This window comes from Melospiza melodia, chromosome 24 (genome assembly GCF_035770615.1).
Source record: "Melospiza melodia melodia isolate bMelMel2 chromosome 24, bMelMel2.pri, whole genome shotgun sequence".
Classification (NCBI taxonomy): Eukaryota; Metazoa; Chordata; class Aves; order Passeriformes; family Passerellidae; genus Melospiza; species Melospiza melodia.
Window position 1 is genome coordinate 8233145 of NC_086217.1, and position 12822 is coordinate 8245966.

General features: G+C 44.0%; 1 long non-coding RNA gene across 2 annotated transcripts; it reads left to right on the forward strand.

The window, feature by feature from the left end:
• The first annotated feature begins 208 nt into the window (after nucleotides 1-208).
• On the forward strand, nucleotides 209-2060 carry LOC134428756 (uncharacterized). 2 transcript variants are annotated; one of them, XR_010030452.1, is made up of 3 exons: nucleotides 231-1360; nucleotides 1459-1767; nucleotides 1852-2060. It is a non-coding gene; the product is annotated as an uncharacterized LOC134428756 (long non-coding RNA). The 2 variants fall into 2 exon arrangements; XR_010030451.1 differs by having other exon boundaries at nucleotides 209-1360; nucleotides 1459-2060.
• The last annotated feature ends 10762 nt before the right edge of the window (nucleotides 2061-12822 follow it).

The following is a 12822-nucleotide window of genomic DNA, read 5'->3' on the forward strand; positions in this document are numbered from 1 at the left end:
GGGCCGGGGCACCGGGGAACGGGGCCGGGGGAGCGCCGGGGTGGGAGCGGGGAATGGGGCTGGGGGAGCGGCCCGGTGGGAGCGGGAGCCGCGGCCTGGCTCCCGAGGGTGGCCTGGCCGGGCCGGGCTCCGGGCAGCAGTGGGAGGCAGCGGCCGCGGCGGGGCCGGGGCTGGCGGTGCCCGGGGCACGGCTGCAGCTCGTCCCGCGGCCCCGCAGGGGATGGAGCAGCCCCGGGGCGCTGCTGGGGACAGCGCTTTAATCGCCATTGTCTCAGCTCGTTCAGCAGACAGGAGCGCTTGGCGTTGGCAGCACGCTTCCTCTTCCCAGCGTGGGAGCTGTGGGAGCCTGTCTGCGATGGATTCGGCACGGACTGACCCGGGTGACTTCACCCGCCCGCCCGTGGGGTCCATCCCGGCGTGGCACAGGAGAGCACAGAAAAACGCCGTGGCGTTGCTGTCACATAAACCGGCACATGGGATCATTAACTCCGCTCCAGATCGGGGTTACAGTGGCCAGACTGCTTGGCAGAGAGAAACTGGCTGGCGGGTTCCCGTCTCTGTGCCCTAATCTTACTTACTCAAAACTAACTTTGCCAAGCAAGGGTTATTTCACTAAGTGAAGCGACCATGTCAAGCTTATTTCTGTAAGGTGAACTTGGCGTTGCCTTGTACAGTACAAACAGGGCGTGAATTAGGAGAATATTAATATTATTATTATTAGAATTCTATTTATGCTATTTTTCTAATCTAATATCTTGTTTACAGTGGGATTTTGAACAGTTCCAGCCCTCAACAAAAGCGATTAGTAGAGGCACACCAAGGCCATGCACGGGTTTAGACAAATAAACCATACTCAGTGTCAACATCTTTTGTGGTAGGACTGATGCAGACAGGATCTGCTGGCAGCTGTGCCATGGTTTGTAAGTCATCTCCCAAGCTAAACGTGTCACCTCTGCCAGGTAACCACCTCCAGCACAGGGAAGTGTGAGCGTCATGGCTTGGCTGCATGTCAGGCTCAATCTGACTGTTCATGGCTCTCCTCCTTTACCAGCTGTTCCCTGGTGCCAGCAGCGAGCAAAGGATTAGGTGGCAACAGTTTTGTAAACTGCCATGGCAAGACTTGCCCCTCAGCTTCTGTAGTTCCAGTAAAGAATAAGCTCTTCTGATACAAATTGCAGATTTTGTTCTCCAACAGGGGCTTGCTTGTGCTAGGACAGGCAAAGCTGGGCCAGAAGACTTCTGCAGACAGCTGCTCAGCTTTTCTGAAAAAGAAGGGCAGAGCTTGATGCTGGAAAGGAGAGCTCCTGAAATGCAGATCCAAGCTAGTTCCCTGAGAAATACTCCCGTTAATTTCAGTGAGGTATCACTGTTAATATATTGGTATAATCAGTCATCTGATTTTGCAGTGTCACTGGTAATAAAGTTTCATATTGCCTATGTTATCTGTTAATCCAAAAGGAGCAAAGTTTGAGGACGCTGCTGAAGAGCCCAGACCTGCACACCAGCTGCATTTCAGCAGCTGAAGTGCCAGCACTACCCTGGCTTTATATTGAGGTAGGGCTTGTGGTGATGCAGCTGCCTTCCTGCTCAGTACCACACGCCCATCCTTGCATTCCCCTGTAACTCCCCAGTAATTTGTACTTTCGGGTTGTAGAAATGTTCTGGAACACGTGATGTGTACGCCATGACTGGAAGGCTGGCTGCTTTGTGGTTCTGGCAAAAAACTGGGCTGACTCCTGTAAAAACAGTGCACTGACACCCTCAAAGGTACACATAGAGGTGTTGCATCTTGTCTCCATCTCCTCTCATTTTCTCTGCTCCTCTTTGACTCTTTCTTCTGCCTTCTCCCAGGCCACTGTCATTTTCATTTCCTTCCCTGCTGCCTTGGACATTTGATCTAGACTCACAAATGTGTCAGAGTTCTTCTCCTTACACTTTTCAAAGCCTGTTTTTCCACCTTTGTTCTGTAGACACAAATCTGAAACCAGTGTAACTTCCTGTTGCTGGAGCATCAAAGGTATACAAATTCAAGATACAATAAAAAAAAAATACTGTTCAGACTTGTTTACTTTGAATGAAAATAAGAACATTCATATCATGAAGCTTGACTGAGTGGAACCAGGGTAAGAATGCCCCAACCATCATGACAGTGGTGATGAAACTGGAAGATTTTTTACTGGAAGTCAGTGTTTATTAAGGAGAGCACTAAATTACTCAGCACAGGTATTGTTAGAGCAGTCCTGACCAATAACATATTTTTAGTACCAGTGACTCTTGTTGAACTCATCTCTGTAATTGTTTTTGATGATAGAATGAATCAGAGTGCTTTAAAAACATGGCAATAAAATAAAGCCCTAATTATGGACCAAGGAACCATTAAGTCTAAATCCTAAAAATTGGCATTCAGTATACAAGATTAAGGAAGCAAAAACCATGTTAGTTTGGTTACTCATATTTACAAAGTAAGGAAAACCAGATCCTTCAAATACCTTAAGTAGTTTTGATTTAAAACGTTCTTAAGACTAGAAATATGTCATTGTGCACTCAGCCAGAAATGCATTTTAATAAATGAGTCAGGGTTACAAGAAGGATGAAAGAACTTTTCTTACTGAATGCATCCCTGTTGTGGGGCCCAGTCATGTAGTGTGCTTGGAAGGAGCAACATGCTGAACATGAACAGCCAAGGGTTGGTTAATAAGACATTTAACCTATTATTTTTTCATGGGACAAAGAGACTTTAGTTCTGTAAGGCATTTGTAAAATGGGTTTTCAAAATGAACCAGGCAATCCCAGTCTGATACCCAGCAGACACCCATTTGGTACCACATAGGCGTTTGCATAGCAAATCTGTTACTAATTACAATTTTTGACGCTCAGGAGTACATGAGCTGTGTGGTTTGCCCTTATTATTTTTAGGTCAAATTGTGCCCATGTACAATCTCCTGCCCACCCTTCACAAGCACTGTCTGCTTGTCTAGAGGTGGAGGAGTTTGATGAGCATTAAACTGTCACATAAAGCCATACTGAATTCTGAAAGAGACATTGAATATCTGTATAGGATTATGCAAAGAGGGACACAGAAACAGGGTCTGTAGTTTTCCCTGCATTGCAAAATTGTCCTGGGTTGTACAAATCCATCAAATGAATAGGCAGGCTCTGAAAACTTCCTTTTCCCCACCCCAAGATGAAAAATGGAATTGCCACTGGGATGCCAGAGGTGAATGCGATTCTGTCAGGAGGTTATATTGATAAAAGTAAACATCCTGCACAAAAGCTGAGTTTCTTTTGGCTGCTTTGCACAGATGAGTTCTTATTGCAAGCCTGCACAATAACCAGTCCCCCGACTGGTTAAACAGATAACAGAGCAGCAGCTCCTCAGTTGCCAGCACGGATGTATTAGTGACAAGACACGGCTCATGCTCCCAGCTGCTCACTTTTTGGAGCTGGCAGGGGTGATGGGCTGGCTTCAGGGGCAGAGAGCAGGACACCATGGCTAAATGCAGTTAAATGCAGCCGGGAGGGAGCAGAGCAGCAGAGTCTTAGCGAGGCACAGGAAATGGGTTTGGCAGGTGAAACTCTTCCCCCCTCACCATCTAAACTGCAGAGTAAATCAAGCATGTGGGGTAAATAAGGGGGAGAAAAGTAGCCTTCTGCTTTCTTTTGACTTCGTGACAAACACAATATGAGGATTTAGCCTTCTTGTCTTAGGGGTGTGCATGATAATGGAGGAAGGTGGTGGTTTCAGTAAGGTTTGATTTAGAAGCTTTAGTGGTAAAGCTCTTTCCTGTTTTTGGATTTAGAGAATACAGGGTTTGGACTTTGTTAGCATGTTCAAGGACATATGGCAGCAGAACTACCCTGTGAAAAGTTTATGCTTTGTGTCCTGCAGACAGCATGGATATAGCTTTTTTTTTTTTTTCCTTGCTGCAAACTGACCCAGATTTCTGCCTCATTTGACAGTCCTTTTGAGCATAGTGTGAAGGAGAGGCATTGCTTCTGGAAATGCATGTCAATGGTCTTGTGAAATGAGCGTCTCTCCCTCCCTCAGCCTTCCCCCAATCTAATTAATAAGGTCATCCCACTGAAGGCAGGCTTATAAATAGCTTTCCAAGCACTAATGGAATTAGTTCTGGCCTGGACAACTTTTCCAGGGTGACACAGGTATCGAAGAAAAGCTTGCTCCTTGACATAAACAGCCACTTACAGCAGGAAATGTTGAAATGCAAACATTTACCTGATGTCCCAGCTCTTGCTGCCAGCACTAAACCTGAAATGGGATTACAGCATTGCTACTCACAGTGTAGAAAGACTTGCAAGTGAAACAAGGGACTTTAGAGGGATGGGCCTTGTATTAGATTACACTAGTCTGGATAATGAAATGTCAAATTCTGCTGAAGGTTTCTCTTTTGTCACTATTTCTGAGGAAAGTGTATTTTTCATGTCCCACAAACCCACAAGATTTTGTGAGGATAATAAACACTTACCATGGGGAATAAAATCGAAGTACTTCCAGTCGATAGGAATCTTCACTGTGACAGCATTTAATGGGAAGGGAATAGCACAGCTATAAACTCTCAAAAGAGAGTGATGATTGAAAATTGACTATTTAAATCATCAGTGAATGGAGCCATAGAACCCCTTCAAAAGCAATGGCTGAATTATTAACATTTAAAATCTGGCGTGAGACTGGAATTTTATAATGAAAATAAAACCCAAATGCATCACAGAAAATGTAAGCTCTGATTGTTTAAAAAACTTGAACCAAAATGTAAAGAAAGTGTATCTGATTCAGGAACTTCAATAAGCATGAAGCTCCCAAAAACATGAGACAAACATGAAATTATATGAAATATAATGAAATATGAAATTATATATGATGATCTATGTGACTAATGAAATTTAATTATAGTTAAATAATGGAGAAACATTATTTTGCAGTCTGTTCTATTTGTTCTATCTTCACAGTCTGTTCTTCTATTTGGCCTATGTATTGCAATAATCGTACCATGTATTGCATTTCCAGTAAACAAAAGGACATTTCAAAGATTTCAAAATGCTTATTGGGAAAACCGATGAAGGTCAAATTTTATATTAATTCATCTTTTCAATCAAATTCTTTGCTGCTACATGCTCTGAATATAACCTTCTCCTTAAATGAAGTTGACACGAGGGCAGGAGGTGCTTCTTCATGTAACTGAGAAAAGATCACTTTTTTAGAGAAGGAGAGAAAAGCAGCACTTTTCAGTCTCTGAAATGGCCTTGGACCAGCTGCACAAATTCTGAGTCATCAGATGAATCAAGTCTGTTAATGACTGCAGAGAACTTTTACTTCAAAAAATGCAGAAGCATCCTGCTTTCAGATATTGATTCTGTAGCGCTTCCTTTGGGAGGCTTTAGTCATAAAGGTGCCAGATTTCAAGGCTTTTTTAGAAATAAAAAATGTGAGAAGGATTTGGCTTTTAATAATTGTACCATAAAAAAGATGGTGGCCCACAGCCCTTGGAACATCTATCAGTTTCTCTAGCAGAAATCCGTATGGAATTTTGGCTGACAGGCAAAGAGCAAGTTATTAAAGGTAAAATTCACTCATAAAGAGAATTTTATATGAAAGGCCAAATCAGGAGAACCTGACTCAGGAGCTAAGCAGCTGCCATTGCCTTCAGCTTCAGACTGGAGAACACCTGAAAAATCACAATTCAGTTTCTTAAACCAAAGGGATAAGAGTCATGAGGATCTGTGTTGTAGCCTGCCTTTAGGAAGTCTACAAGAGAGAATAAAGAATTACTCTATGTAACAGTATATCCTCTCAGTGTCATTAGATCCTGGGACATGAGGTCTCTCACCCCATCCTCCAGTTGTCTCATTATTGTGGCCTGCAAAAAAAAGCCCCAGCTGTACCCCATCCTTGGGGGGAAAAAGACCATTTTTGCCCTCCCTCAGAAATAGGATTTTAGCACCCAGAAGTGGAGGCTTTTGAAGATTTTTTTAGCATGTGTTACATGTGCAGAACTAAATTATTTCTCTTTGGACCCAATATTTTAATATATCCTCAAATTCTTCCCTTTAACAGAAGTAAATGAAAAATGTTCACCCTTGTACCAAAGCCAAAATAAAGCAGTTCTGTGTTTGAATCCTGGTACAGAGTGGAGCATCTTTAACTGATGTTTATAACATCCATACACAAAATCTTTTCCCCTCCTTTCTTCTCCCCATCACTGGGATTTTGCTCTGTGAATGTCTGCCATCCACTCTTAATGTGCCAATCACTCTTAATTCCTCATCTTTGACTTCACAATCAATGAAGGGAAATAAGCTGTTACCTAATGGGGCTGACACAAAATCCATTTAAGTTAACGGAAAGACGCTCATTGTTTCCTATCAGCCCTAGGTCAGGCCAGAGTGAACAGAGTGGGTGGAATTTAGCCTGTCATTTGTCATCTGAGAGGAAATGATTCCTACATCCCATTTGGACTGCTTAGAGATTTTAAACATATTTAGCAAAAGAAAACATTGATTTCTTGTCAGTTGTTAAATGGTTGAAATTTTACGCTGGTTGGATAGTCTCTCAGTTTAAAATGATACTTCTCTCAATATTTTAAAAAAACCCCAAATAGAGGAGAGAAAGATCAAGGTGAGTGTAAGTCAGTGAAACTGAAGAGGTGCCTGAGTGCCCTGTGCAGGTCATGAAGCATCGTGGGCACAGGAGCTCAGCCCTGCTGGCAGGGGCTGTGCACTCACCCTGCCCTTCCTGCCAGCCAGCTGACAGCCTCTCAGTGTTGTTTATTTTAGCTTTCCTAAATGCATTTGGAGAGGGACAAAACATCTGTACTCCAACACATAGCGCTGCCTCAGGTCTTCTAGGTTTTGTAAACAGACTTAATAAAATATGAATCCATTTTTCTCTATTGCTTGCAAATGTTTAGAAATATCATTCAGAAGCAAAATGAACATGTTCTTTAATATAGCCCAGCAAACATCAGACACACTGTCCCTACTATCTCCCAGTCTGAATTATGCTTGTTAGCCTTGGGAAGAGGGAGCAGAGTGCCTGGCAGGGACAAGAGGATATATGAGTGATTGCCTAACTTCCAATTCCCCTGATAAGTTTAGAGACTGTTTCTGCAGTGTTTCTGCAGACTGTTATTTAAGGACAAAAGTCAAAATGTTCTGTTTCTTGGTTATGGTGTGTTACAAAGAGTAAAGGGAGTTCTGTTTCACCATGTCCCTTCTGAACAGCAGGGAACTCTTGGGATATATCATTTAGTTGCTGATGGCCAGGCCAAGTTGCTGAGAGGTCAGAAGACTTGCAAGAAACGGAGACATCAAGAAGTTTGATTTCAGTGCAAATTTATCTACTCTTCTCCAAACAGTGATTGCAAAACAAGTGTTACTGCTGCTAGCAAGCTTTGTGGGGCCTCACATCCACCATCCACTTAGTTCTGTCTGTCCTTGAGTTATAAATGAGTTATAAATTGTGTTATCTTCGATGGAAGAGATGAGTTTTCAGACAGACTCTGACCTGACTTCTCTTTCTGCTGTGGTGGATGAAAGTCTACAGCATTCCAGTGATATTACTGAGGAATTGGACTCACACAAATGAGACTCTGACCCCTCACATAATTGCTGGAAGGACTAAAGGGGAAAAAAATTCTCTAATACTTGGGGAGTTTTTAGGAGCCATTTGGAAAGCGATTGGGTGAACAACAATCCAGAAGGGGCACAGGAGTCCCTCAACTTGGTTTTAAAATCCTTCAGACAGCAAATTCCTGTCCTCCAGATTCCTGGGTCTTGAGGCTCAGTGCAATATTTGTAAGGAGAGGCCGGTTGAACAAAATCAAGAAATAAACAGAGGATGCCCCTGATGAAGAGCTGAAATAGAGATTTTTGTGGGCACAGATCATGTCTTTCCAGAAACTGTTCCTTCCCTGGGGCTGTAACTTCTGAGCTGCTTCTGGTTGCCCACAGAGGGGAGTGGGGATCCTCACCAGGGCCTAACCTTGTTCTGCTGCACTGGGTGTTACAACCTCTTATCTGCTGCTTGTGGGTGCTAAATTGCAAGGCCAGATTTTGGGAGCAGAACCCAGAGCCTTGGAGGAAGGCCATGCCTTCAATCTCTGTTTCCTCAGTCGCTTCCCCAGCGCTGGGGCCGCGGTGCTGGCAGGGCATCAAAGCCCAGGAATTCCTGCACTGTGCTCCTGCTCTTCCTCCTGCCTGGGGTCACAGCACTCTCCTCCTTTCTGTATGGTTTCAGCAGGATCAGTTTTATAAATTACAGGGCAAGATGCAGCCCTGGTGTGAGAGTGGGGCACAGGGCTACAGTGTCCCAGACAAACCAGCGTGGTGGCATCTGTGCCCTGTCCTGCTGCTACCAACTGCCCAAGGCTCATTTCAAACAGCCTCACATCTGACTGAAGTAGGAATGGTGGCTTCTGAACTGCCTCCAATTCTTTGGAACTTTGCAGGAGTCTTGTAATAGCATTTTACTTAATTCTAGAAAACAACCCCAAAGCTATTAGCAACCTGGCACTGGAAAAACCTCTGTGGAGGTTTAGTCAAAATGACAAAAGTCTCTATCCAAAATTTATAAATTTTCAATTTTTCAGTGGAAGTCCAAATTCCCAGATTTTGGCAGTAGACCTGTACTGGGTACATTTGCACTAACATTAGCCATTTAAAAGCTCCTTAGTGCTATTAGAGACAAAAAGGAGAATGCTTCCTTTGAGGAAAGATGCCCCTTAGCAGAGGAGAGGAAACACTCTAGAGGAGTTAATCTCTTCCCTTTTGTTCTTGAGTTCTGAGGGGAGCAAAGGCTCAACTTTTGGATGGTGACATTAATCCCACACAAACTGAGCAATGGGCTGTGCCCCCACTTGCAGCTCCTGCAACATGGAAGGTTAAAATAAATGGTTGTTCAACTCCAGGCTGTATAGTGCACGACACATTAGTGCTGCTTTTAGCCATCAATATATTGCTATTTAAAGATGACTGAGATTTTAAAGTCTGATGATTATTCATCTTAAAAGAGTTTCTTTTTAATTTGAGATTTTATGCTGTCATGCAGACATCTCCATAATTAAATGTGTGCTCAACTCTTTCTGTCTCCAGTTAAGTAGATATTAATGGAAACCTACCAAAAACAACTGCCAGAAATGTTCCTGCACTTTAATTTAAAAAAATTAATATCAAATTACAGTGATGATAAAAGTCCAGCATGAGATCACTAAAGGGAATCAAGGCTAAATGGTTTTGGAATAATACAAGGTAGTTTGTTCAAACTGCTCTTTTTCTCACAGTTTTTCTATAGTCACAGCAGAGACCTATTCTCTTCAGCATAAGGAGGGGTTTAAAATTAAACACTTTTAAGCACAAAATCTCTCCACTTATAAAAGAGCAGCACTGAACTTGCAAAATCAAAGATCTTAATATTAGGGAGCACCAGAATTCAAGTCAAGTCTGTCTTAGCTGTCTCTGTCTAATATTGCACACTATTTAATGCCATAATCAAACAGCTTTTTTCCTGTGGGAAGAATCACACAACTGAATGGATTATGTTCACTTTGGGAGTAGCTGTGCAATATTTCATTTTCCAATGTGTGGCATAGGGTTTAATCCAAGCTGGGAGGGAGAGGTCTTACACAAGTCTTGATAATCTGATCTGATCCTTAGTCATTTACAGACCAGCCCTAATCTAACCTGGGCACTGAATGCTAAAATTTTCCTGTGATTTTTTTTTTGTCTTTAGAATTTTCTGTCCCTACAGTAAGAACAAATCACCTGCTGCAGTGCCTGCAGGAGGGAGCTGCCTCACTGAGTAAACAACCATGGCTTGATCCTGCCTTCCCAGGGAGCAGATGGATGCTTGAGATAACCTGAGCTGTAGATGGTATTGTCTCCACTGACTGGAGATCCCAAAGGTGCTCTTTTTACAGACACTTCCCAGGCCAAAGCTCTTCCCTGTGCAGGAGGATTTCCATCCTTGCAGCATTGCTCTGTCATGACTTTGCCTCTGTTCCAGGCTATGGAATGGGGCTGAGCTACACCTTACACAACCTGCAGACCAAGCTGGAGGCCCATAACACGACCAAAATTGGATTAATTCTTTTGTAACAAGTGAGTGGGACCTTAAATGGGTATGTTGTTTGTACTCATCTCTTTGCTGCTAAGGAGCAGAGAACAAATATTTGTACAACTGCCTTCACAAATCCAGTTCACATAAACCCTCTGCCCTCCCTGCAATAAAAAGCTGCCAAAAAAGATTGGCTGTTCATTAAATTTTGCTGTGGGTGATGAATGTGGCTGCCTCCAAAAGCAGTCCTGCCCTCAAGACTGAACACAGCCTGGCAGGAGTGATCCAGCTGTTCTGTCTGGCTTGGAGGGCAGATCCTCAGCCTTTCTTGGGAGCTCTGCCTCCAGTGCAGCCAGGGATGCTCTCTGGACCTTTATTCCAGCTGATTAGCTGCACAGCTTTACATCCCAAATCCTGCTTTTTATCCCTCAATGCGAAAACCCAAGCCAAGCAGCTCAGAGTCTCTGCTTTGGTCACAATTTACCCACTGCAGCAAGGGGTTGCTGGAGGAGGGCTGCAGAACAGCATCATGAAGATGTGTCTGCTCCAGCTGGGAATTTCTGCAGAGTCCCCAGCTTGGAGGGCAATGGGACAAAGCCCATCCTTCTGCTGGCAGTCTCACAGAGGAGGTGGCAAAGCTGCTCGTATTTGTTGTCAAAAATGGACATGCTAGCAGGGGCCACAGCCTGAGCTAAGCCTGTGGGAATGTGGGCAGCCACTCTGCATGCCTGCCCAGGGCGCTGTGCCAGCTCACCTCCACCCTGACCTCACACAGCCCCTGCTATTGCAGCTCTGAGTCCAGCTCTGAGCAGAGCCCTGTCCTCAGCGCAGGAGGAAGGTTTGTTTTGATGGCAGGATGATTAGTGAGCCTCAGCTCCACAGCTGTAAAATCCCTGGGGAGATGGGGCATGTCTGATTTGTTCTGTGCCACAGCCAGGTGAGCACAGCACCAGGCCCCTACTCGGGCATGACCGTGCTCAGGCTCAGGGCTTACCTGACTGCAAAAACTGCAGCTGCTTTCCTCATTTATAGTGCCAAAGCTGGTATCCACTAACCATTCCACTTGAAAAATACCTCCCAGCTCCCTAGAGAGGCCACAGGGAGAAACCATCAGCTATAGCAAATTTTTCTTATGGGATCAAGGAAATTGCAGTCACTTTCCTTACACTGGGACTTGAGGCAGCATTGAAGGAGTGAGCCCTGTCTTCTGCTGTCCTGCAGGTGAGGCAGTGAAGCTCATCTCTTTTTTTTATTAAAAAATGGGCTAAAACCAGTGTAGGAAAAAGCCATCCTCAATCAAAGAAGCCCTTGGCTGATGGCAGGTCCTGCCCTGCAGAGCAGTGCTGGCCTGGGGCAGCATCACTGCAAGGCTCTCATGATTTAAGGCCTGAGGGTATTTTGTATTTGCACATTCATTCTTCACATAACCATGTCCATGTTTACATATGGCTGATCCAGATTTTACCCTGATTTCCCAACCAACAATCCCTGTCATTTCCTCCTTGACTCACCTCAAAGCCAAACTGTTCAGTGCAGGTCTGGGAGTGATAAAAACACATTTATCCAGTGTTGGATAAATGCACTGAGGCAGCAGCAAGAACAACTTTGGTGACACTCTTCCCATATGGCAGTGTGGTTTATTTTATGTTCACTATGGTTTATTTTTTTATTTTATGCTAATAAACTCTGCAAATATAAATATCAAGCCAGACTGGTTTGTGTGGGTATTTGACATTGACAGAATAAATTACCTTTCCCACATACTTTCCATTATATGTCTGCTTGCATTTTGTGCTGCACATGGGCATGAGAAGGAAACCTTTGCCATCACAGCCCTTTGCAAACACAGTTCTCTTCCAAGCTTTTGGTCTTACTACTAAATAAATATGTATGCAAGATAGCCCTGGTGTAGTACTAGGAAACCACTATTATTTATACAGCTTTCAAACCTATACAAATTCTAATTTTTCACGCTGCAAACTTGTTCTAAGGCCTGGAGCTGCAGAGGATCTTCCACAGCTGTGCTTACACCACCTACAGGACCACAAACCCAAAATGCACAGTAGATACCAAACCTGTGGTTTTTTCACTGAACCCAAATGAAATGTCTCCTTACTTCAGGGGAAACAAAACACACCTGGGAGCTGAATTTCCCCTGGAGGTACCCTACCCTCTCCTTTGGCTGTGAAAGCAAACTGAATTTTTAATCTGGCACTCAGGTAGGTAAAAGAGGAGCAATTCCATAGCCATGAGCTTGGGCTTGAAATCTGATTGACCTCATAACACTGGTTCTGGAAGAAATCATCTCACCCAACAAAAAGGGTAACATTAAGAAATTTTTTCAATTCCCTGAAAGGCAGCAAGATGCCTGGCCGGTTTTGAAGCTTTTTGCTAAAAAAAAAAAAATACAGCTGAGTTTCATCAACTGCTGACAAATAGTTTATTTTCATTAACAAACTCCTGTGGGTACATAGTCCCAAACCACTCCCAGAGCAGCATCACTCTGGCTCCAAGGCAGCAGTCCTGTCCCATTCCCATCCAGGGTAAGGGCTGCAGCTGCTGGGCTCTGCCTCCACATCTCCCAGATTTCAAACCTGCCCTGAGCTCAGTTCAGACCCACATGGCCAAGAAGGGGACCCACAGGGTTAAGTAGAGGAGAGCCCCAAACCCAACATTTCCTGAACTCTTCCCATTCTCAGTCATTTCTGTTTAGTTCATTTTCTTCCACTTCACTTCTAGGATGGCCCTGCCAGGTT